This window comes from Narcine bancroftii, chromosome 2, assembly GCF_036971445.1.
Source record: "Narcine bancroftii isolate sNarBan1 chromosome 2, sNarBan1.hap1, whole genome shotgun sequence".
Classification (NCBI taxonomy): Eukaryota; Metazoa; Chordata; class Chondrichthyes; order Torpediniformes; family Narcinidae; genus Narcine; species Narcine bancroftii.
Window position 1 is genome coordinate 253,700,162 of NC_091470.1, and position 26,697 is coordinate 253,726,858.

Below are 26,697 nucleotides of genomic sequence, written 5' to 3' on the forward strand. Positions count from 1 at the left end.
TATGCATAAATTCAAGTATTAAAGGGGCCAAAGAGAGTAAGTAAAAAGTGAGATAAAACAGAAGCTGAGGATGGAATAATAGAAAAACACAAAAATTGCAGATGCTTGAATGATGAGCAAAAAGTGAGAAGCCAGTCAGTCCACGTTTCTGGTCAAGATTAAAGTGGGAAGGGATGATATCAAGTATACCAAGGGAGAAAGAAATTAGACGGGAGGGAGATTAAGAACGACTAAGAGATGAGCGGGGATTGGATAGAAGGTAGGAGAGGTGGAAAGACAGGGAGAGGGAGAGACCATTGGGAGGGGCTGTTATTGAAGTTCAAAGAAAATTGATTCACAGGGAAGACATCATATCTACACATCCTATCTATACGCCCAATTGAACCCCCAAAGATGTTGTTCAGGTTTGCCCTTTTTTTTTAACCTTCTAGTTTGTGAATTTATTGAAAAATTATCTGAATACAATTATAAAGGAAAACAAGAAAATGATAGTGATTTTCACAAACTTTTAACATGCCAGAGCAATTTGCAACCAATGATAAACCATAAGCTCAGCATCTTTCAACAGTCCAAAGTCACCAGTTGCTTCAGGAAGGCCACCATCATAACAGTGTAGAAGTAAAACACAATAATGTCTAAATGATCACCAATATCTACCATCATGAAGTGCTTCAAGAGGCTTGTTCTGGTGCACTTCAACTCTAGTCTACTTTGACCCACTTCATATCAGCTAAACAGATCCAATGCAAATGCCATCCCCCTAGCTCTCCACTCAGCTCAAAAACAGTTGGATGCCTGGGATGTGTATGTTAGACTACTTGTCATTGACTACAAACCCACCTTCAATCCAATAGTCCTGAGAAAACTTCAAGATCAAGGCCTTAGTGCTCCCTTTGCAACTGAATCCTTGACTTCCTGAACAACAGACCGCAATCAGTAAAGATAGGCAATAACATCTCCACGGTGTTAACACTAGCTTAACACTTAACACTAGCTCTTCTCAATGATGTGTACTTAGTCCTCCACTACAGTTATTTTCAGTGGGGGACATATGCCCCCTCTCACCCCCCCCCATCCTCCACTGGGGGCCACAGCATTTTTAAGGGGCCATTGAATGAAATAATAATTGTTTTCCCTGTGGTCAGTAGGAGAAAAGTATGCCTGGTATTAAAGCAGACGGTAGAACAAACAATAATAGAAAGAAATCATTGCAACATGAAGGCGAGGATAGGGCAGCCCTTGCAACATTCTCACATGATCAGTCCTTGGTCTGTGGAGCCGCCTAGTGTTTAAGAGCTTTTGTTTGATGCATTATTAAGATACTCCTCCACATAATCATGAACTAGGACCCTGAAGATCCTTGTGGTTTGCAGTTAACAATTGTCTTGTAATAATAATTGCAATAATAGATGTTTTACAGAGACCCATAACTGTTGATGGCAATGCTAATCCACACGTTAGTAATACTGGTAGCAGTAACAGGTACAGTATTGACAATTCTAGTTAAGTTGCAGAAATACGAGTTTCAATAATTGCTTAAATACCAGTATTATTAACATGGTTCTGAGTAATATCAAAGGGCAGTAATTTCAGGAGTAATAATTGATATATTATCAGGAATTCTAATCAGGCTCTGAGTAATAGCAGGAGTGATAATCAGTGCAATATTAACATAGGAATACTGGTGGTAATAATTATTATCATGGCATCATGAAGAAAGCCTCTACTTCCTCAGGAGTTTGCGGAGGAGCTAGTGGAGTTGTTCAAGTGAACCGGTACGGACCTGAAGGGCCAACATGGCCTGTTTCCGTGCTGTAAACGGTTATATGGTTATATGTTAGTAATACGAGTTAGAATGTGTTAGAGTTGCTTTTGTTGCAAGATTCATTGTGGTAGCAGGGATATTAATTATGGTTCTAGTTACTGGTCATGATAATAGTTGCATCCGCAGTAGTAGTTGTGGCAGTCTGATTAGTTGCTAGTATTATAATTCCAGTGGTAATAATAGTTACTGCTGCAGTAGTGATCGCAATGGGGCCAACAGTTTTGGTTGTGATGCAGATACTCGTAATAGTAAAACACAAAAATCTGTAGACCCTGTGGTTGAAGTAGTACAGAGGTTGTCATAGTAAAGGATTGCCAGTTGTAGGCCTGCTTCACCTGGCAATAGATTCCATGAGAGCGAGGCGGGGAAGGATATTGAGGAGAGAGCATTCAATGAAGCCCAGTGAACCCACCAAACCTCTCTCACCGCACCTTGGGAACATACCCAGATGTTGGAGGAATTGATCCAGATAAATCCGTGTATCAATTAATTTTTGCAATTAAGATAAGTAATAGGACCCCACATGTACATTGCCCTGGGATTAAATGAGTCATTTTCACTAATCCATTAAGAGTTTTATTTGAAAGGAAAATCTGCTGGAGGAATTCAGTGGGTTGAGAATTTACCCATTGACTTCTTCCAACAGATTGTGCTTTGCTCCAGAATCCAGCATTTGTAATCTCTCGTGTGTTTGAAGACTTTTATTCTGGCCAGCGGTGATCTGCTGCAGGAAGTATCTAACTTTACTTTGTGCGCAATAAATATTTGGTTGCACCAACTTCTCATGATTTATTTCTTCCATTTATTTGCGTTGTAAAAGCCTTGATTCGTCATCATCATCGTGGCTCGTCCCTTCGCAAGCGAAGATGAACACGGTGCTTTGTAGCTCTTCTGCCCTCACAGAACTTTTTGTAGTTGTTGGCACATTGTGATGTGCCACGGCGGATCATGGAACGCCATGCAGTGCGATTTTTTTGCGAGGTCCTCCCAGTCAGTATGGTTGACATGGAATGACTGGAGATCGCGCTTGATTACATCTGTGTAGTGAAGACGTGGGTGGCCAACAGGGTGGGGAGCCAACTGTAGAGGACATCTTTGGGCAATCAGCCGTCCTCCATATGGACAATGTGGCCAGCCCACCGCAGGAAACGAGCGCGGATGATTGAGTAGAGGTCCATACTTCCAGTCTTCGCCAGGACTTGGACGTTTGTGACTTTGTCACATCTTGAGTAGCCTAGGATGGAAATGGAATGTGTTAAAGCAGTGTATGTGACCCAGGATTCACAGCCGTAGAGAAGAATACTCAGCAAGCAGGCCTCGTAGACTTGGATCCTCAACTTGGTGGAGAGGTGGCAGTTGACATGCAAACACGGAGACACACAAAGGTGGTGGATGCTTTTCCCAAGTGTGTGTCCAATTCCGCGTCGAATGAGTTCGTTGTTGTCACGGTGGAGCCCAAGTAGCAGAATTTCTCGAAGTTGGCGAGCACTGACCCATTGATGGTAATCGATGGAGGGTCATGGGCTTGTTAGCTAATGACGACCGTCTTGCCCAGGCTAATTTTCAGGCCAAATTCAGTGCAGGCAGATGGAAATGCGTCACACAACGCTTGCAGTTCTGGGGGAGTGATTCACGGAGACAACATTATCTGCACAGACCAGTTCTCAAATCATTAAATCTCCTAATTTTGGTCTTTGCCCGGAGCCGTGACAGAGTAAAAAGCTTTCCGGAGCTCCACGTGTGCAGCTGGAGGCTTCCGGAAAGGCACAGTGCAGAAGAGCAGAGAAGAAAATGCCAAACAGAACTTGAGCAAGTACACAGCCCTGTTTTACACTGCAGCAGATTGGGAATTCTTCTGATCTCGAGCCATCGAATTGTTGCGAAACTGGACGACGATAGACAGTAGTGTGTCAGGGCAGGCAAGACATTTTAAGACATGGAATAGGCCTGAGCGACTAACATAGTCAAAAGCTTCGGTGAGGTCAATGAAGCCCACATAGAGGGGTTTGCATTGCTCAATACATCTCTTTTGCAGTTGGCGGAAGGTGAAGATAGTTGATCGAGATGGACGAAAGCCACATTGGCTTTCAGGCAGTATTCTGTTGGCGATGGTTTGCAGGTGGGGAAGGATTGCACAACAGAGTATCTTGACTACAAGGCTGAGCAGTGAGATGCCACGGCAGTTGTTGCAGTCTTGGCGGTCACCTTGATTCAGAAGCTTGGAAATAATGGGTCATTCACATGAAGATAAGACTCCTTACATTTGAACACTAGGTAAAGAGAGTTTATGCAAATTTCAACTCTTAAATTATGCTAAAATTATTATTTCAATCAGCTTCATTATTTTTAACTAGTCAAATGTGTAATCTTTATTTGCAATGTTTCAAAAAGATCATTTTATGGCCTTGTTGTGTTTCATTGCAAATTCAAGACGTCTTCATAAATTGGCTGATTTCTCTCAATTGCAGAGGGAGTAGAGAGCTGAATTACTGACAGCCACTCCCGGGATTCTGCATTAAATTAACTACATGCCTAAATCCAAAATCCATGGCTTTCTTCCACAGCTCACAGTCAGCAACCATCATTACAGACACAAAATCTGGACCTTGAACTATTACCAAAAAAAGGACGCACGTCTGTTGAAATGCTTTCAGTGTTGTGATGAAAAGTTGTTGATTGTTTTATCTTAGAAATTCAACATGTCACCTGAATCCCTCAACAACTTCTACAGATGCACCATTGAAAGTAACCTGTCAAGAAACATCACCGCATGGTATGGGAACTGCAGGAAATTGCAGAGGACTGTGAAGGCAGCTCAGACCATCACACAAACCTCCCTCCATCGACTCTATCTACACTTCCTGATGCCTCAGAGAAGCAGCCAACATGTCAAAAGATTCACCCCACCCAGTCACATTTCTTTCACCCTCCTCCTTTCAGGAAGATTCACATGTGCTGCATTTTTGTTGCTATACTATGCAAGGAGTGACTGGCTGCACTGCTCACAAAATGAACTTTTACACTGTACTTCGGTGCATGTGAGAATTACCTTGAACCTGGTCTCGTTTGGAAGGCTGCTGGGAATAATTGCAAATGTTAAACTGAATTCCCCACCTTCAGATGGAGAGGAAAATATACAATAGCTCCGCCTTGAATTATTGTTCACTGGTGGGGGCTGGGATCTCACTACAGGAGCCACGTTTCCTACTTTGTAACAGCAACCCCACCCCAAAAGCATTTCATTTCTTCTGAAATATTTTGAGATATTGTGAAAGGAAAGTCTCTTGATTTAGTTTGTTGTTTAGGAGTCTGATGGTGAAGCAACTGTTCTTGCACCTAGTGGCATGAGTCTTGTGACACCTACACCTCTTTTCTGATGGCAGCATCGTAAATAGGGCACATCCTGAGAAGTGTAAACACTTGATGATTGTTGCTGCTCTCCAATGGCAGCGTTTCAATCAATGGTGAGGAGAGTTTTGCCTATGATGTACTGGACAGTGTCCACAACCTTTTGCAGGGCTTTCCACTCAGAGATATTGGTGCCCCATACCAGGTCATGATACAGCTGGTCAGCACACTTTCCACTATATATGTGTAGAAATTTCCAATATAACAATGAACCTCTGCAAACTCCTGAGAAAGCAGAGGCAATAACGTTGGTGTGTTGCGTCCAGGAAAGGTCCTCCGAGATAATGACTCCAAGGAATTTAAATTTGCTCACCCTCTCCACCTCAGATTCCCCATAGATCACAGGATCGTAGACCTCTGGTTTTCTCTTCCTAAAGTCAACAATTAGCTCTTTGGTTTTGGTGACCTTGAGGTGGAGGTTATTGTTGGTGCATCATTCAGCCAAGTTTTCAGTCTCCATCCTATATGTTGGCTCATCTACCCTTTTTATACAACTCACTACCATGGATTTGTTGGAAAATTTGTAGATGGTGTTGTTGTCATACCAAGCCACACAGTCATAGGTGCAAATGAGTAGAATAGGTGGCTAATAACACTGCCCTGTGGTGCTGCAATACTAATGGAGATTATGGAGGAGATGTTCTTGCCAAACTTCAATGATGGGGTCTGGAAGTGAGGAAATCCAGGATCCAATTACACAATGAGAACCAGGACTTAGAGTTTGTTAATCTGTTTTGAGGGGATGATGGTGTTGAATGCCAAACTGTCATCAATAAAGAACATCCTGATGTATGCATCTTTACTGTCCAGGTGTTCCATTACTTTGTGTGGAACTAGTGAGCTAGCATCTGCCATAGACTTGTTGCTGTGGTAGGGAAGTGGAATAGATCCATGCCGCTGCTCAGACAGGAGATGATATGCTTCAATACCAACCATTCAAAACACTTAATCACTGAGTGCAACAGGGTCAAGAGGTCATTTTCCCCTTTGACCTGATTCCAGTAATCTAGATCTAACCGAGATCAGAGAAATCATCCAACTAACTCGACTTGAGAGGGCATTGATGTTTATGAAATTGGACTGATGCCATCAGCCAAATCATTGGGAAAGGAACAATGTCATTGAATAACGATCTCCAAAACATACTATTTGTTTCCATACCTGCTTGAACTTTAAAATATAAGCATTTTGTTTTTGTTACTCAAAACCCTGCCCTCTTAGACTTTCTATACTATTACATCCTACACTTTTAATTATTAATGCACTACCTATTGTACATAAGCCTGAGCTGACTTGCCTGGATAGCACATAAAACAAAACTTTACACTGTTTCTCATCACCATGACAATACATAATTTAATTCAATTCAAATCAATTAAAACCAACAGAAGCTATTGACAAAATTATACAGTAGAACGAAGGATTAAAGAGTCTGAAGGTCTACCTTTGAAATTTTAATTTTAAATGTACAAATTAGATGCATGTCATTCATCTATTAGAATAACATCACACTCCACTTTAACCAGCCTGCAATCAAAGGAGACACAATAGTGTTCTCATGCAAGCAATGGAACCCTATCATATGTGGAGTGAGCTGACCTCTCAAGGGAGTTCTTAGCTGGCTTTCCAGCTTTCAGTAACATGAAACCTCATTGCAATGCCTAACTTTCTATGAAAGCGAGGAATGAAGAGAGGTTAGGAGGAGGTTTGAGGTGACGTGGACAGGCAATTCGAGGAAGAGCGTTGAAAAACCGAGCCAAAAGCTGAAAGAGAAGTCAAACAATAAAGGTCAGAGGGGTTGCCGAAAGTTGACTTTCCTGGCCATATCAGGCTGGAGCGATCTTTGAGCAGGGCAAGCAATACATTTTGTCCCTGTCATATCTGATGAGGAGATGCAATTAACTAAAGGTGCTGATGTTTGCGTTGTTCCTTTCAGATGTAGGCAGGGACTGAGTTATACTATATCATGTTCATGGAACTAAAAATGCATCCAAGTTTGATGGGGTTTTGAAGGAATAGGTAAGTGACCTGGACCGCAATCCCTTTGCAGCACAGACATTTAGTTGTTTAGAGAACATAAATTGTCCATCTCCATCACTTGAAGATCATTTCTGTGGCTGCTTGTTTAAAAAGACGCAGCATCAGACTGAAGGGAGGCAGAGAGAGCACCATTAATTGCAAACAATAAAAGACATTGTGGCACAGGTACACTTTGTCCTGTTGGCTCCGATCAGGGCCGTTAGTGAACTGTCAATCATCTGGTTTACAAAGAATTGGGGCGGTGTTTAGTTTCAAGGTGCTGGAATTCCATTTCAGCACACTGTGAGTGTGACCCAATGAATTTGAAGTCATAAAGTATGAACCAACATAGAGCATCCTGGAATAAAACCAACAATGTTGGGGTACTTGGCAGCATCAGTGAGAAGGGAACGGAGCTAAGTCTCAGAAACGGAGCTAAGTCTCAGAATATTTCTGCCTCCACTGCACAAATACTCTCTCCACCTATTGAGTATCACAAGCATTTCACGTCCTGTTGTCAAATTTCCATCATCAGAAAATACTTACATGTCAAACACAGCAAACCGATCTCTGCTACTATTCACTAAACACTGCCTTGTCTTATTAACGCTGGCGGTGAAGTCAGAGTTGAAATAAGATAAAGACAGAGTGGAAGGTTTTAATGTTAAAGGGTCATCAAGTACTTCTATCTGATGTTCTAGAAAATAATAAAGCTTTGCTTCCTTAAAATACAAACCAATATCTTGAATTGTAGTCATGATGTGGAATTTCCAACCATTTCATCAGATATGGGGGAGGACGTGGAGGGGGGAAGGATGTGGACCTGTCCTCGGGCCTGCGCAAAGGAGCTTTTAGGTGGAGCGCAGTATGCGCAGTACTGGTAGATATCAGATATGATTTTTTTCTGATATTGCTTCTAATTTAGTTTTGGTGTGAATTCAATTCAAAGTAAATTCCCAAATTGCCCAGCCATGTGTTTTGATTATCCAAACTTAGAGCAGTTCAAACTACAACAGCGTGTGTATATGAGGGTAAAAGACTCAGAGATTATTCCAGGAAACTTGTCCTGCACTTGACAAAATTCTTCTCGTGATCCTCCATGACCAATGCATTGAGGAATGGAGTCAGAGGACAGAAGTGCTGGAGAAACTCAGGCAGTCTCACAGCATCCATAGGAGGTGAAGCTATATTATTGATGTTTTAGGCCTGAGCCTTTCCTCAATGTAACTTTTGGCGTATGGAAACTTTTCCAAAAAGTAAGAAGACCAATATTATTCAAGGGAGACCTTGAATCTGTCAGAACTCACATGTTCCTAAATGAAATCAAAATCAATGCAGTTGCTCCTTTAAGGGTAGAGAAAGCCAGTGTGGCCTCTCTGATCTAGTGGTGAGCAGCTCATGGAGAGACATAGCCACTTGGAAAGATCTTTTGATAAGGAATCTAAGGGTCAAAGTGATCTTGATCTTTACAGAGAGGTCAGCTGGAGGACTCCTGCTAAACGTCACACATCTCATCATTGTTCATCAGATTGATCCAATGGTGACTCTGAAGGCTCCCTGTGAGTAGACTCCTCACATATGTTTCCACTTGTGGACCCTAGATCATCCATCTATTATAAGTAGCCAGCAATGATCATAATGTTGATTGTTAATGTATTGCTACCAGAATTATCACAATTTGGTTGCCCACTGAATGAACTAAATGCTAGGAAGCTTGGTTAATTGTGACATACTCCATGGGTATGTTTGAGGTGCTTGAGGAAGCTGTATTCATTCCTGAAAGTGCCAAGTCAGGTCTCCCAAATGTCTCTTTAAGTACCAAACTCTGGTTCCATTAAACCTGTCTCACATCTGTGACTGTGTTAAGGTTTCAGCTCCATTTTATGCCAGAGCAAATGGAAGTTGTATTCCATGAATAATAACATTGGTACTCAGATGAGAAAGGGAGGAAGCCAGATGTGTTGACGTGAATCATGACCCAAGATGCTTGGTTTAATTTTGCACATGTCATAATTTTACCTGCCATCGATCTCAAGCCTGATCAAATTCAGCTGTAGCCAAAACTGAATCACTTGCTAACTAAAAAAAAAATGTGTTATGCAATCCATCTCATTAAGCTGATAAAGATTTCCCAGAGGAAACAGCAACATTCATTTTGTTGAAAAGTCAGGTCCTGATTAAAACCTGCTAATCATCCTTCAGGTTTCCAGTTTCCAGCAAGCCATCACAATTTAATATCAGTAAAGGTTGTCCAACCTTGTGAGGACAAATCATTACCCTGAATTAAACTCTCTGGATGATTCGATCTCTTCATACTTCTGACACTGCCCTAAAAAGGATTTGGCCACATTCATCAGAAGAGTGCGACAGCTCGTGATGAGCAATTCTAAGCAAGCAGGAACCTCCAGAGTAAGGTACAATCTGACACTAGTGATAAACTGGGACACTTTGATTTTCATACAAGAGTGAATAAATCTACGTTGGAATTTATGGTACAGGAACATTTAATTATTTTCTTTCTTTATCTTGATAAGACATGCCACTGGAGAGTAAAAGCAAGTGACACCCCAAATCTTTAACTTAAAAAGTGGTATGATTTGACAATGCGTATGTTGAAATACTTTCTTTTAAATAGGTAAACATTTAAACACTTTAAGGATGTGCATTTATATTTCATTGCAAACACCTTTCAACCAATTAATTTTTATAAATCTAAGCACTGTTGTAATCCTACCTCTTAATGATTACCAATGTCCTTCCTCCAATCTCAAGAAATTTCTTCAAATCATGGATTCATAGATTTGTAAGAGCAAAGAGATGTCCCCTGGTAGAATAACCATATCAGCCCCAACCCCATCTCTTTTCCCCGACCCTGCAAATTAACTCCATTCAAGTGCCTGTCCAATTTTTCATGAATAGCATTGATTGATTCTGTTTTCACCACATCGCTACCTGTCTGGGTAAAGGGTTTTCTTTAATCTCACGTTGCTCTTGCATATTTTCATCAAACTTTAAACTTATGTCATTGCTCATGGAAACAGTTTTCCTCTACTTCCCTCTGCTTAATTAGTGCTATCCAGACAAAATTGTACCATTGTAGCGGCCCTCGCAAAGGCCATCCTTGGTGGCCTCAAATGCAGCGCAGGTTTCTGGGTTCCAAGCAAGCGTCTTGTGTTTGGCCACGATGAGGGCAAATAGCGGCTGAATGATGCGCGCAGATCCCGGGATGAAGCAGTTGTAAAAGTTGACCATACCCGCGAACTCCTGCAGCCCCTTGAGGCTGTTCAGGTGAGGGAACTCCCTGATACCGGCGACCTTCGCAGCGATGGGCGTGGCTCCTTCAGCCGTGATGGTATGGCCCAGGAACTGCATGGACTCTTTCCCAAACTGGCACTTTGCCAGGTTGATGGTAAGGCCGAAATCGGCCAGCCGGGAGAAAAGGGCGCGTAGGTGGGCCTTGTGTTGTGCCTGTTCCTTGCTGGTGATGAGAATGTTGTCCAAATAAATAAAGACGAAATCCAAGTCCCTGCCCACAGAGTTCATGAGGCGCTGGAAGGTCTGAGCGACATTCTTGAGTCCAAATGGCATGCGCAGGAATTTGAACAAGCCAAACGGGGTGATGATGGCCATCTTGGGTATGTCCTCAGGGTGCACTGGGATCTGGTGATATCCACGCACCAGGTCAACCTTGGAGAAAACCCTCGCACTGTGCAGGTTGGTTGTAAAGTCTTGGATGTGAGGGATGGGGTAACAGTCAGGAACGGTTGCCTCGTTGAGCTGTCGATAGTCTCCACAGGGACGCCAGCCGCCAGCGGCTTTCGCGACCAGGTGGAGCAGCGAGGCCCACGGGTTGTCAGACCGGCGAATGATCCCCAGCTCCAACAGGTTCGAAAACTCCTTCGCTACCTGGAACTTGTCAGACAGGAGCTGGCATGCCTTGGCGTGAACCGGTGGGCCCTGGGTGGGGATGTGGTGGAACACCCCATGGCGCGGCGAGGCAGCAGAGAACTGTGGCTTGAAAAGTGTCAGGAACTCGTCTAGGAGTTAACAGCCATTAACAGTGGCCGGCCTGTCATTTCCCTGGAACGAGCAGGGCTGACGACACTTCTGAGCTTTGGCTCCCCAGCGCTGGTGGTAGACACAGAGGCCTGGAGCGGATGCTGTGGCCTTGGCTATGCTCTTGGGGGCCACTGCAGGGGCCGGGTACTCTGTCACAGCGCTAGGGGCAGGCTTGGCATGGTCATGCCTGTGCCTCATGACCACTGAGCCCTCCGAGAATCTTGCGAGCAATAGCTCTTGGGCCTTCTGGGCTACCTTCCTCGGGTCAGTGAAGCACTCCTGGACTAGCAGCTGCCAAATGTCCCCGGGCACATGGTCGAGGAAGACGCATTCAAAGACTGGGCAGTTGGTGTGCTCACCCATGAATGTGAGCATCTCGTCCATCAGCTCCATCGGGGACCTATCCCCCAGGGTGTCGAGGTGCAGCATTCGAGCAGCACGCTGGTGTCTGGATAGTCCGAGGGACTGGGTAAGCACTCGCTTGATGGTCTCGTATTTGTCCTCGGCGGGAGGGTTCTGAACAAGGTGCAGCATGCGTCTGGTGGTGGCCTGGTCCAGGGCAGCGACCACATGGTAGAATTTAGTCGTGTCGGACGAAATGTGGCAGAGGTGAAACTGAGCCTCCACGTGGCTGAACCAGGTCTCCGGGTCCTGAACCCAGAATTCAGGCAGTTTCACAGCTATAGTGCTGATCCCAGTCTCGCTCATGATGGGTTAAAAGTCGTTTGAACCAGTTGGGGTCGCCAATTGTAGCGGCAGCTGCACTGCTCCTGCAATAACACACACAACCAGACGGGTTGAGCTCAGTGAGCAGACTAGTTTATTTCAGGCTGCTGGGTTGCACTTATACTCCCAGCCCGGACCTGGCTGAGAATTGCGCTGGAGGGCTCTGACATCACCCAGGCATCACGGGGTCCCCCAGTGAGGGTTTCTGAGCCCCGTGCTGGAAGGAAGGGAAACCCCTGACAGTGCCATTTTGGCCAGCTGCCCTGCCGCGTGGCTTACAAGTGGGGCCGTTCGCCTGCCTTGTGGTGAGCTGCCACACCATGTCCATTAATTCTCTGTTAGAACATAATTTGACTCAATCTCTTGACCATGGTCTAAATAATTCATTATCTTACCCTCAATTCTAGACTCCAGCAGTTTCAATATCAAGCTAACAGGTGAGTAGTTCCCTGCTTTCTCTCTCTCTCCTTTCCTTGCCTAACTAGCACGTTCACATTTGTTATCCTCCAATCTGCAGTAACCATAATAGAACCTGCAAAATTTTGGAAGATCCACTGTCTTCATGAACACATTTATCAAAGCTCTGGGATGAAGATCAACAGGTTCGGGATTTAGGAGTTTCCACATTCATTTACACCTCTCTTGTATTTTCTCATTTACACAGGACCTTTGGTTCATGCCTACTTCTGGTAGTTTTTTTTCTTCTTCCTTAAAGAAAGACAATATGTCAACAGGTTAAACGTGGGGGAAATATTCTCAGGTGCATCTATTTCAATGCAAGGAGTATTGTAGAAAAGGAAAATAAGCTTAGAGCATGGATTGGCATGTGGAATTATAAGATTGTCGCCATTAGTGAAACTTGGTTGCAGGATGGACAGGACTAACACTTCAGTGTTCTAGGCTTCTGTTGCTTTAGACTCGATAGAACGGTGGGTGGGAGAGGGGTGACATTGCTCATCAGGGAACACGTCATAGCTGTACTCAGGCAGAACAGACCAGAGGGTTCATCAACTGAGGCTATATGGGTGGAGCTGAGGAGCAGGAAAGGTATGACCACACTCATGGGGTTGTATTATAGACCGCCCAATAGTCAGGAAGAATTGGAGGAGCAAATCTGTAGACAGATAGCAGACGGATGCAAGAAATATAAGGTGGTGACAGTAGGAGATTTTAACTTTCCACATATTGACTCCCATATTGAAAAAGGGCTGGGTAGCTTGAAGTTTGTCAAATGTGTTCGGGAAAGTTTTCTAAATTAATATATAGAGGTACCAACTAGAGAGAGTGGAATACTGGATCTCCTATTAGGGAACAAGATAGGACAGGTGAGAATTACATGTAGGGGAATATTTGGGGTCCAACTAATGCAATTAGTTTTGTTAATTATGGGGAAGGATAGGTCTGGACCTCGGGTTGAGATTCTTAATTGAAGAAAGGCCAAATTTGAGGAAATGAGAAAGGATCGAGAGTGTAGGATTGGGATAAGTTGTTTTCCAGCAAGGATATGCAATGTTAGTGGAAGACCTTCAAAGGTGAAATTTTGACTGTACAGAGTTTGAATGTTGCTGTCAGGATTAAAGGCAAAGTTAACAGGAAGAGGAAATCTTGCTTTTTGAGGGATTTTAGGGATCTGGTTCAGAAGAAGAGAGAGGTGTATAGCAGGTATAAGCAACATGGAGCAAATGAGGTACTTGAGGAGAATAAAAATGCAAGAAAAACCTCAAGAATGAAATCAGGAGGCTAAAAGAAGACATGAGATTGCTTTGGCAGACAATCTGAAGGAAAATCCAAAGGGTTTCTACAGGTATATTAAAGGCAAAAGGATAGTAAGGGACAAAATTGGTCCCCTTGAAGATCAGAGCGGTCGGCTTTGTAAAGAGCCAAAAAAGATGGGATAGGTCTAAAATGCTTTTTTCACATCAGGTCCTCCATCAGCCAGCTCCCCACCATGACTACCACCCACCACCCCACCCCCCATCTCCATCGAGCACACAGAACTCAAAACGGTCAACCAGTTTACCTACCTCGGCTGCACCATTTCATCTGATGCAAGGATCGATAACGAGATAGACAACAGACTCGCCAAGGCAAATAGCACCTTTGGAAGACTACACAAAAGAGTCTGGAAAAACAACCACCTGAAGAAACACACAAAGATCAGCGTGTACAGAGCCGTTGTCATACACACGCTCCTGTTCACCTCCGAATCATGGGTCCTTTACCGGCATCACCTACAGCTCCTAGAACGCTTCCATCAGCGCTGTCTCCGCTCCATCCTCAACATTCATTGGAGTGACTTCATCACCAACATCGAAGTACTCGAGCTGGCAGAGTCCGCAAGCATCAAATCCATGCTGCTGAAGACCCAACTGCGCTGCGTGGGTCACGTCTCCAGAATGGAGGACCAATGCCTTTCCAAGATCGTGTTATATGCCGAGCTCTCCACTGGCCACCAAGACAGAGGTGCACCAAAGATTAGGTACAAGGACTGCTTAAAGAAATCTCTTGGTGCCTGCCACATTGACCACTGCCAGTGGGCTGATCTCGCCTCCAACCGTGCATCTTGGCGCCTCAAAGTTCGGTGGGCAGAAACCTCCTTTGAAGAAGACCGCAGAGCCCACCTCACTATCAAAAGACAAAGGAGGAAAAACCCAACACCCAACCCCAACCAACCAATTTTCCCTTGCAACCGCTGCAACCCTGCCTGCCTGTCCTGCATCGGACATGTCAGTCACCAACGAACCTGCAGCAGACATGGACGTACCCCTCCATAAATCTTCATCCGCGAAGCCAAGCCAAAGATTCACTCAAGAAAAGGGCCCAGAGTCATGGGAAGTAAGGAAAACAAGCAGTGAGGTCATGGAATCTATACAGATTAATAAGGGTGGATAAATTCCCAAGGCCTGACAAGAAAGAAGACAAAATAGATGAGTTTCTAGCTAAAATTGAACTACCGAAATTGCAAGAAGAGGAGCAAAATAAATTAATAAAATCCTTTGAAATAGAGGAAATACAGGATATATTAAAAAACCTACCAAACAATAAAACGCCGGGGGAGGATGGACTCCAAATAGAATTCTATAAAACATTTAAAGACTTATTAATTCCTCCTCTCCTGGAAGTAATGAACCAGATTGAAGAAACACAAAACATGCCAGATTCATGCAAAACAGCAATAATTACAGTAATACCAAAGATGGGGAAAGATTCACAAACACGAGCATCGTCTCTATTTACACACAGATTATAAAATAATAGCTAAACTATTAGCAAACAGATTGGTCGACTGTGTACCAAAAATAGTAAAACTAGATCAAAATGGATTTATTAAGAAAAGACGAACAACAGACAATATCTGTAAGTTCATTAACTTAATCCATCCAGTACAAGGAAACAAGACGCCAACAGTGGCAGTTGCCTTAGTCGCAGAGAAAGCCTTTGACAGAGTAGAATGGAATTATTTATTCAAACTACTACAGAGGTTCAACCTACCAGAAAAATGTATCAATTGGATTAATGCATTATATAAGGGACCATTGGCGAAGGTGACAGTAAATAGATATATATCAAGCCAATTTAAATTAAGCAGATCAACTAGGTAGGGATATCCACTATCTCCCTTACTGTTTGCGTTAGCTATAGAACCACTGGCAGAACTGATAAGAGCAGAAAATAAAATAAGAGGGATAAAAATAAAAGAGAAGGAATATAAAATCAGTCTATTTGCAGATGACATCATAGTATACTTAACAGAACCAGAAATATCAATAAAAGAATTATATAAGAAATTGATGGAATATGGAGAAATATCGAGGTACAAGATCAACGCAAATAAAAGTGATGCAATGCCAATGAATAATGCGGATTTCACAAAGTTTAAGAAAGAATCACCAATTAGATGGCAAACACAAGCAATTCGATACTTAGGTATACAACTAGATAATAATCTAGGCCATCTATACAAATTAAATTATCAGCCATTAATGAAGAAATTACAAGACGTCTTAGAACATTGGAAAGAATTAACACTAACACTGATAGGAAGGGTCAATTGCATTAAAATAAATATCTTCCCAAGGATACAATACCTATTTCAATCGTTACCAATTCACCTAACAGAGAAATTCTTCAAGGAGCTAAAGAAAATAATAAGGAAATTCTTATGGAAAGGGGGGGAAACCGAGGATAGCGCTAGATAAATTAACACAATGGTACAAACAAGGGGGCTTACAGCTACCAAACTTTAAGAATTATTATAGAGCAGCACAATTAAGATACCTATCAGATTTTTATCAAACAAGGGAAAAACCAGATTGGTCCAGATTAGAGCTAGATAAAATAGGGGAGAAGGTACCTGAACATATACTATATAAGTGGAATGAAAAGCTGATGCAACATAGGAATTCACCAGTACTTCACCGTCTGCTCAACATTTGGAAGATTCACATAGAAAGGAATAAAACAAATTATCAACTACCAAAATTAATATTGATGCAAAATCAACTAATCCCTTTCACAATAGATAACCTTTCCTTTAGAGAATGGGAGAGAGAAGGGATCAAAAGTATAGAAAATTGTTTTTTGGGAAATAAATTATTATCTTTTGAACAAATGAAGGACAAATATGGTATGTCTCACGGTACAATGTTTGCATACCACCAACTGAAATCCTACTTGAAGGACAAATTGGGAAGCAGACTGAAGTTACCAGAAGGAAGCAATTTTGAATATGTGATTACAGACACAATGATAATTAAAAGATTTATAACAAACATGTACATCAAACTGCAAGAAAAGGAGAATGAGGAAACAAGCTGTAAACCTAAACAAAAATGGGAACAAGATCTAAACATAAAGAATGAAACATGGGAAAAGCTATGCTCCGGAACTATGAGAAATACAATAAACACGAGGTTACGCATGATACAATATAATTGGTTACATAGGCTATACACCATGCCCTAAAAGTTAAATAAATGGGATCCAACAGTATCAGACAGATGTTTTCATTGTAAGAAGGAAACATGAACAACAGGACATGCAAGTTGGGCATGTGAGAAAGTGGAAAAGTTTTGGGAAGATCTAAACCAGGTATTAAATAAAATCATAAAAAGCAACATACCAAAAAATCCGGAGATCTTTCTTCTAAGTAATATAAGAAGTAAAGAACTTGGACTCGATTTGGATGGAGCACAAAAAAGATTTATTATGATAGCCTTAGTTGTAGCAAAAAAATGTATTATGTCAACCTGGAAATTAGAAGATAGCCTGAGAATACAGCAATAGTACATAGAAATGAATACATGTATTCCATTGGAAAAAATAACATGTAATTTAAGAAATAACATCACAGTATTCAAACAAATTTGGGAACTGTACATGGAACACAACAGAGAAATCCTAAAATGACAGAAGGAGAAGACAAAATGAACTGACCCAGTATGTAAAAGTAGAAGACACAAATTTCTTGTTTATTTTCATTGTGTGATGACATTGTTTAATGGGTTTAATGTATCATATTGGTTGACCGTTGAGTGGGTGGGGAGGGGGGGGTGAAGGAGGCAGGGAAGGGAGGGGGGAAAAGGGTAGAAAATGTGTATATTCAAGAGGGAAATGTTTGTGTGTGTTTTGGTTAGTATGGTTCATAGTGTGAAAAATTTTTAAAAATTTAACAAATTAAAAAAAGAAAGAGTTCAGTGACTTGTTCTCTACACTGAGCCCCATGCACTCAAAGCAATTTTGGCAGGGGTCTGCATGAAACCCTTACAAGTTTCACAGGAGTTTCACTCATCTACATTTTGTGTTTACTGTTACGTGTTACCCTGTAACATCTACAAAAGTCTAGGAAAGTCAGTTTCTTGAACCCAAGGGTTACTGACATACTTGTGAAGTTAGCTATTATCTAACTATGGCAAATCTTAAAGGCAGCAATTATATTCCCACTATTGCACAAGCAACTACTGTGTCCTTACCTAATCCATTAACCCTTTATTAACCATAAATGTAAAACTTATTCTTTCACATGACGTCAGTAGTAGGTACATTATTGGAAGGTGTTCTAAGAATCAGATATACAATTACAGGTATGCGCCGCTTAACGTCCGTTCATGCAACGTCCGACCGCATGTATGTTCATGGCCCCAGAATTATTCAGTTACCGCTAACAAATCTGCAGCAATTTAGAAAAGGTGATGATAGCTATAGGAAATTATATACTGTATACCCAAACTGATTCAACTGACCTGCGCTCTCCCCACACTCCCGTGTCAGTTCCCACACTGATCCCACTGCCCTGTGTTGGTCCTAATACTGATCCCTACTTACAAATAAAATGTTTATAGGTACACTACAGTATCCCATATAGCTTTGCTCAGTATATAATATAGTGTTCACGCAACATCCACATCGCAAAACACCCAATTTCACAGAACATATCGTGGACATTAAGCGGCACATACCTGTATTTGATTAGCTTGATTTGCTGAGTTTTTCCAGCATTTTATTTTTGTTCCAGATTCTAGCATCTGCAGTATCTTTTGTCCTGAAAGCTTGCCACAAGTGTTGCTGACTTTAAATATCTCCTACACTATTTAGACCTGATAAAACATTCAAACTTTTTCCACAAAATACCTCCCAGCAAAATCCAATTAAAAACATTTAACCTAACAAATAATAATAATGATATCTATCTATATGCTTCCAGCAGCTGACATTCCCCATTCACTTGAATGAAGGCTGCTGGCCATATTGATCTTTATTTATGAACTAGGAGGCCATACAGCCCCTCAAATTTATGCTGGCTCAAAGGTCAATCCCACTCCACTAATTTTTGTTATAACCTGTTCTTCCCACTTCCCATTAACTCCTCCCAAATTCTCCCACTCACCACACTCGGGGAAATTTACAGTGGCCAATTAACCTATCAACTTGTAGGTCATAGAGTAGTGCAGAGATACAGTACAGAAACAGACCCTTCAGCCCATTGAGCCTTTGCTAACCACCAGCCACTCATTTACACGTCCTTCATTAATCCCACTCTTTATTCTGCCCACATTCCCATCAATTTCCCCTCAGATACTGCCACTCATCCACACACTAGACATAATTTACAGGGACCAATTACCCTACTAACCCACTCATCTATGGTCACAGGAAGTAGCAGAGGTTACCTCATTAACTATATTTAAGACAAATTTTTGAAGAACAGGGAGGTAAGTGGAGCTGAGTCTATGACCAGATCAACCATGATCATATTGAATGGCAGAACAGGCCAGATTGCAAACTCCTGCTACTATTTATGTTCTTATGACAAAAAAAAATGGTGGCACTGCCAGAGCTACTGTAACAACAGTGATACATACAAAAGCTGAAGTACAACATAAATCAGTGACCTCATCTGCCATCATACTGTAGACCCAACACCTCTGTCGATGCACGTATTTAGTCCAGACCCAACCAATCCCATTCTCGCATCCACACCGACTCCATTGCCAGTTTCCACACCAACCTGAGTCTCTGCAAGGCTGACACCTTGGATTCCTTCACTGCTGGATGCCATTCCCTCTTCCACCATCCCATCCCCCCACCCCCCCCCCCACTCCTTACCCTTCTCTATCCCCTCACACCTCTCCCAACTCTTTTGAGCTCGCCCTTTCTTCCCACCCTGCAGCACTCAGTCCCCCTCATCTACTCCCCAACACCCTCTGAACTCCTCCTGACCCCAACTTCAGACCCTCTCATCTCCCCATCAACTCCTCTCTGCCCCTTCTAACCTCCTGCCTCTGACCTCCCCTACCTGCCACATCCTCCCCAACTTTCCCAACCTTCCATTCCTCCCCCTGATCCCCCCACCCTCTCCATTCAGAGCTATCCCCCTCCTCATCATTCTCAGCTTTTTTTTTCTCCTCTTGTCTCTCCCACCCCTTTCTACCCATGACTTCTTGCCTGTGGCACTGTCCTCTACCCCCTACCCATTCCACCACCCCATCATGTTATTCAGGTGCCTGTCTGCTTTTAACTCATGAAGAAGAGCTCAGGACCGAAACATTGGTCATGTATCTACATAAACAATGCTGCAGGGCCTACTGAATTTCTCCAAAATTTTTGTGTAAACATCTTTCACTCCTCCCTGATTCATCAATCCTGTACTGGCCCTTGTCTTACTTCTCCCACCATGTTCTCATAACACTGGATATCTCTGCACACTCAGCCTTGATGCAGGGTTCTAACACAAAACAATGACAAATGTTCCTCCAGCAGGTTGTTTTTTGAATCTGTAGGTACACATGGACTGTGCTGATCATCATTTTAAGCCTGGGTTGCTGGTGACATGTAGCAGAGGATGTTCTAGCTGTGATTCAGTGCGTAGACTAGGTTAAACCCAGTGCAGGCTCTGTGAACTGACATCCCTTCTGGAGAACTGGGAAAGCTACACAGGATTGCACCGATCTGTGTGACTCCACAAGGAATCCAGCGTAACTGTGCGGGTACAGCCAGAAGCCAGACACTGGCAGGACAAAAGATGCTGTCTTAAAATGACACTGGTGCTGGAACCTTGGGTCTTTATGGGAATACTCAGAAAACTCAGCTGTGGGCTTGATATTATATCAAAAGTGCTCATGAAATGTAAGTTTATGGTGTGCCATCAAAATTGGTCAAAGTATATTAATCCTGGTTGCAACAGCCTGAAAAATAGCAACCTTGAAACAATTTTCTTTTAAATTGCTTCTTTAAAAAAAATGTATTCTTCCAATTACAGAGAGGATTGTATTTTGAACACTTAATCCTTCGTAAGACATGATCCTGGGATATTCCTTAAATCCTTTCAAAATGCATACAGTATCTCAAGGAATCCACCAGAATGATTTATAATTTATAATTTTGTTTAAAATTATATTGATTTTAATGTCTCTCATAATAGCATTCAATCTTGCCGAACATCTCCAAAATGTATAAAAATGCCATTACTTTGAAGAAACCTCCCCACATTGAGAGATGACCCACCGATGCACATTTTCTGTAATTATGAATTTTTCAGACTACTGTAATTGTATTTGCAAACAAACACAGAGAAAGGATTAAAGGGCAATAATAAACTGCTGCATAGTTACACGTACATTCATCATACCAAAGTTGAAACATTCCTCCCTGGAGGAAACTTATTGAAGCACTTCTTCAGGCAGTAAATTTCTTCCAAGGAATGAACAAGGCCACAGTCCACTTTGCAGCAGTTTCTGAGGCCCTTTGAAAAAGCAAGCTGCCCAAGCATCCTTGCTTGAAATAGTATCATTTTCTTACTTTTCTTTCTATTTGGATTGGCTGTTGATAATCCCCAAATGGTTACACCAGTGAAGGAAGCAATTTCACCACTAAATTTGCAAAGATATCTTCAGGGGTTTCATGGTGAAATTACTTCTTTCACAGTTTTGGTTTGGTTCTGAATGGCCAAGCTTGAAACGTTGGTTTTGTATCTTTATCTTTCCTATATAAAGTATACTGTTTGACCTGCTGAGTTGTTCCAGCACTGTGCTTTTACTTCATCGACAGACAAGTATCTGCAGACTTTCAAGTTTTACTTTTAATTTTTAAACTATTAATCTTTTAAAATAAAAATATAAGTTAAAGGCATTAAAACTTTTTAAACTACTGTAGAAATGTTACTACACAAGAAACACTCAACCAGCCAAGAAAATACAAAAAGGTAAGCCTCCCTTCTTCAATCAAATGGTTTATTTCTGGATCCTATGAACAGTCCAACCTGATGCAAATCTATGTAGATTGCCCAGTGTAACTACAGCAACTTTATGTTGTGCTTCCAGACTGGCTGTGGACAGCAACATTGGGATATCCCCAGCAGAGCAGGCCATGAATATAAACACAAGCTATGGGCATCAAACTCAGGATTTTCACTGGAGTTGGGGGAGGGGGATCACAGTTTGAGTGTTGGGAGTAAAGGTCCAGTGAGAATGTCAGGAGTGGAGATCCCAAATCAGGATTGGAGATCCAGTGGGTGTGTTCAAAGTGAAGACCCAGAATTTAGATTTGGAGATCAAGTGGGAGCATCAGGAGTGGAGATCCGGTATTGAGATTGGAGATCCAGTTGGAGTGATGGGAGTGGAAATTTAGTGCCAGAATTTGAGATAGAGTGGTAGAGTCTGGAGTAGAGATCCATTGTCAGGTGGAAGCTCCATTGAGAATGTCAAGAGTAGAATGTCAGGAGTGCAGATCCAGTGGCAGGATTGGAGATCCAGTGTGAGTGCCAGGAGAGGAGATCCTGTGGCAGTGTCAGGAATGGGGATCATCTATCAACTTAATCAATTTTACATGGTTTCCCTCCAATTATAATTCTTCTTACATGACATGACAGATCATATTGTTGTAGCAGTGACACGCCTTTGCATTTCTTTATTATGTAAAACATTCCCTGAACAGAGTTGATATTGATCAATGCCAGTCGGCAGGTGACCTCATTTGGTTGGAATGGTACCAACTACAGGAATCCAGTTGAGATACAGAGTTGAATGAGAACAGGACAGAATTTGTTCTACAGCTTTCCAAGGCCTGATATCTCCTTCCACTTACTCTTCAGAGAAAGTCAGGGTTCGAAGAGATGGTCAGCGTAGAAGTGGTAGAAGTAGACATCTTCACTACCTACATCGAGTGCTGTTCTAAAGAATGCTCCATTCAAACACTGAGGCTGGTGAAGTTACTATGTAAATACACATTTTTTTTCTTTAAAAGCACATTTGTCTACTCCCATGTATCAGCCTAGAGAACTACATTTTCCTTCCTACAACAAGGTTCGAACGCCACATTTGCACAAATGGACTCCTGACTGTTTTGTAAGATTCAAATGTGACATTTCATTATCATGATCATTTTACTGTACAGCCACAAATGTACTTTTAATTTAGCTTATAGCAGATATATTTCACACTTGAGGTAGAACAAAATCATACAGGCACGCAGCAGATGCATACTTAATAGAAAGAAACATTACAATTTTACTGAAGATTTATATGCAAGCTTTTTTTTATTATTTCCATCAGGGCTGTTAAGCCAAGCGGTAAGTTATGTTTTTCTCTTCAGTACATTTATCTGAAGAATGCTTATATCAAAATGGTTCTATAATTACTGATCAGTGGTCCTACACCAAATAGTCATTCTTTTATTCATAAAGAACATACTGTAAATGCATCAATATCTCTGCTGAATGCTTAAAGTCTCTTTCTGCAATGTCTTAACAGTCTTACAAAAATTTTACTTTCCATATTTGCTTTTACAGATTATCCTTGACTCCCTCTTTCCTCCTTCATCTTTGCTGTTCTGCCCCAGACAATACGAGATAACATTGAGCATTCCTTGCAATATTTGATAAGGTATCACACGTTGGAGTGATTAGATGAAGGAACTGAAACCATCAACACCAACTAAAGCTGAAACTGAATCCATGCTCATATCTGAGTTTCATCTGCACAAAGTGTGGGCATTTCTTTGGTATCTTTAATGCAGTAAACATTCAAAGGAACTCACAGGAGTAATAATCAAATACAATTTCTAAATAGTAGATTGCAAGCATGTATGGTGAAGGTTGGGGGAGTTGTGATGGAATATATCATTTTATAGAGATAATTTTTTGAAGGAGATAGATTGTGGGGTAGTGTAGGTTACAAACACTTCACAAAACAGATCTCATTTAAAATGTCAGAGCTCTGCTCAAGCCAGAGAGTCCAGGCTCCGAGTGCCTTTGCAAAATCTTTGAAGAATGGCTATAGAGACTTCAGAAGTAGGTGTTAATTGGAGATGTTGTGGCATAATGGATTATTGTCTTGAAAGCACAGATGAACTGATTCAGAAGTCTGGGTCCGTTGCCGCAATCTGTCTGGTTGCAGTTTGCTGTTCTAAGAAGAGAGAGAGAGAAAAAAAGACTAAATGGGCTTTTGCTAAGAGAGGGAGAGAACTGTTTTTTCTGCAGTCATGGCAAACTGGCAGCTTGTTAAAACCCCATTTTGAAGATGGGTTGTGTGTTCTGAGTTCAGCCTGTTGAAAACCCTTGTGGTCCATACAAGAGGAAATGGCTGGTTATAGTGTTTTACCTGAAATAAAGAAAACAAAAGGAACTCTGTGGTTACCTGCAGAAGACCTGCATTTGGAAAATACTGATGGGACAAGTTTCTTCGGTGAGACACTGAAGTGGCTGATCAGAGGGTTTGTGTGTGTCCAATGAGCAACAAATCTCTCTCTGAAACCAACAAAAATTTTACTGAGCAGTAACCAATTACCTTTAAGCACCAGAGCTTGGTGAAAATTTATAAATATAAAATTCTGTGCACAAGTATAAGAATTGTCTGATACCGGTGAACTTGCAGGAGCGAGAAGTGAGATTGGACTATGAATCAAAGAACTTTTCTGAATTTATACTCATTATAAACACGTGCTTAGAATTAGAAGGAGTTTAAATTAGTTTAAGTTAATAGTAATAAGTTAAAGTTTGATCCTGTTTTTATGTTTAAGGAATATTAAAAACAACTTTTATTTAAGTAACTATTTTTCTTGGTGAATTTCTATTGCTGATGGGTTTTGGGATCCTTTTGACCTGTAACAGAGTTTAAATGAGATGAACAGGGAAGGTTTCTTTACACAGAGAGTGGTAGGTGGCTGTAATGGGCTTCCAGATGTTGTGGTAGTGTGACAAATTATAGATATGTTTTTGGGATATAAATTGGGGAGGTATTTTTAGTGTAGGTCACATAAAAACACTTCAAAACAGATCTTATTTGAAATACTGGAGCTTTGCTCAAGCTAGACAGGCCGGCGCCAAGACCCTTTGCAAAGGCTTTGGGGAGTGCCCAAGAGACTTCACTATTGTTCTTTTGAAAAGCAACAGATGAAAGGAGTAGGTTTGGAGCTGCAGGCTGTCTGGGAGTGCTGTTTGCTGTTCTAAGAGGGTCATGTAGTTTTTGCAAGCAGAGAGGGAGTCAAATGGGGTCTTCTCTGAGAGAGGGAGAGAGAGTGAATTCAGTCCTGCAGTGCTAGAGTTCAGCAGCAGCAGCTGGGACTGGAACAGGACAAGCTGGAAAACTTGTAGAAAACCCCCATTTGGAAGATGGGTTGTGAGTGCTTAGTTCAGCCTGGTCAAAGCCCTTGTGATCTGTACAAGATGACTGGCTGCCTAATATTTCACTTAAAATAAGAGAAACAAAAAGGAACTCTGTGCTGACCTGAATGAAAGAGGTTTTCGTCTGGAAAATCATGCTGGGGAAATTTTATTTGGCAAGACACTGACGTGGCTGATTAAAAGGGATCAGTTTGTGTCCAGGAACAACAAATCTCTCTCTGAAAACTGACAAGAACATTCCTGAGTGGTAACCATTTACCTTTCAAGCACCAAAGCCTGGTGAACTTTATAAATGTTAAATTCTGTGCACAGTATAAGAATTGCCGGCAAAGTAAACTTGGGAAGTGAGATTAGACTGTGAATCAAAGAACTTTTCTAAACTTACACACAATGACATACACGTGCGCTTAGAATTCGAAGGGGGTATTGTTAGGTTAAGTAAGTTAATGGTGATAAAGTTTGATCCTTTTTTCATGTTTAAAGAAAATTAAAAGCAACTTTTGTTTAAGTAACCATTTGTCTTGGTGAATATCTATTGCTGCTGGGATTTGGGGATCCTCTGGCCTCGTAACAGCAGAAGCAGACACACTGGTAGCGTTTAAGAGGCTTTTAGATAGACACATGAATATGCAGGAAATGGATGGATATGGATCATGTACAAGCAGCAGAAATTTAGTTTAATGATGGCATCGCAATATCGTGGATAAGGAGGCTGTTCCTGTGTTGTATTGTTCCATGTTCTATCTTCTTATTGGCACAATAATGTGGGAAAAGATATAATAGCAGGTGATTAAATACTTCATTGATGAGAAAGTTTCCAAGGAATTTTAAAGGAAATGAAAGGTAGAGAAACAGAAAAGAAGTTCCAGGAGGCACATGAGAAATTGCAGGTGCTGGAAACTGGAGCGAAAAATCATCTCAGCATCATTAGAGGGAGAAAAAGATATTTCAGATTAGAACCTTCCATCAAAATAAAATTCCAGAAGTTGGAGGGGGGGGGGACTACTGAAAACAGAGGATAGAAAATTCAGGATGAGCAAGAGGCCAAAACTGTAAGTGTGCAGAGATCTGGGATGGTTTTAACTCTGAAAGAGAAAATAAAGGCAAGGATGGTATTTTTTTTTTAAATGGCCGGCTTGTTGAAGAGTCACTGTAGATCGGCAATGGGCATTCTGTAGAGTTCAGGGGCAAGAGAGTGAGTGCAATAATATTTGCCCAATGTAATGTGTGTCTAAAGAACCAAAGACTTGTTGATCCAAACCAAGGCTTTTATTAACTAAAAGACTGGAGCATATCACAAGTAGGTCGACCAGTCCAGAATGACCTGGTCTGGCTAGGAGCAATCCTTTAAGACCTGCCAGTAGGTGTGGCTACACTCTCAGCCAATCACAATCATCCTACACCACCATCTGTACATATACAGTTTGGTGATAGAATCTGTACTATCACACCTAATTAATGAGCATAATGAAATATAACATGTTAAAGAATGGCAGAAATTTGAAGTTACTCAGTGGCACTATTGACAAATGGTACAGTATGG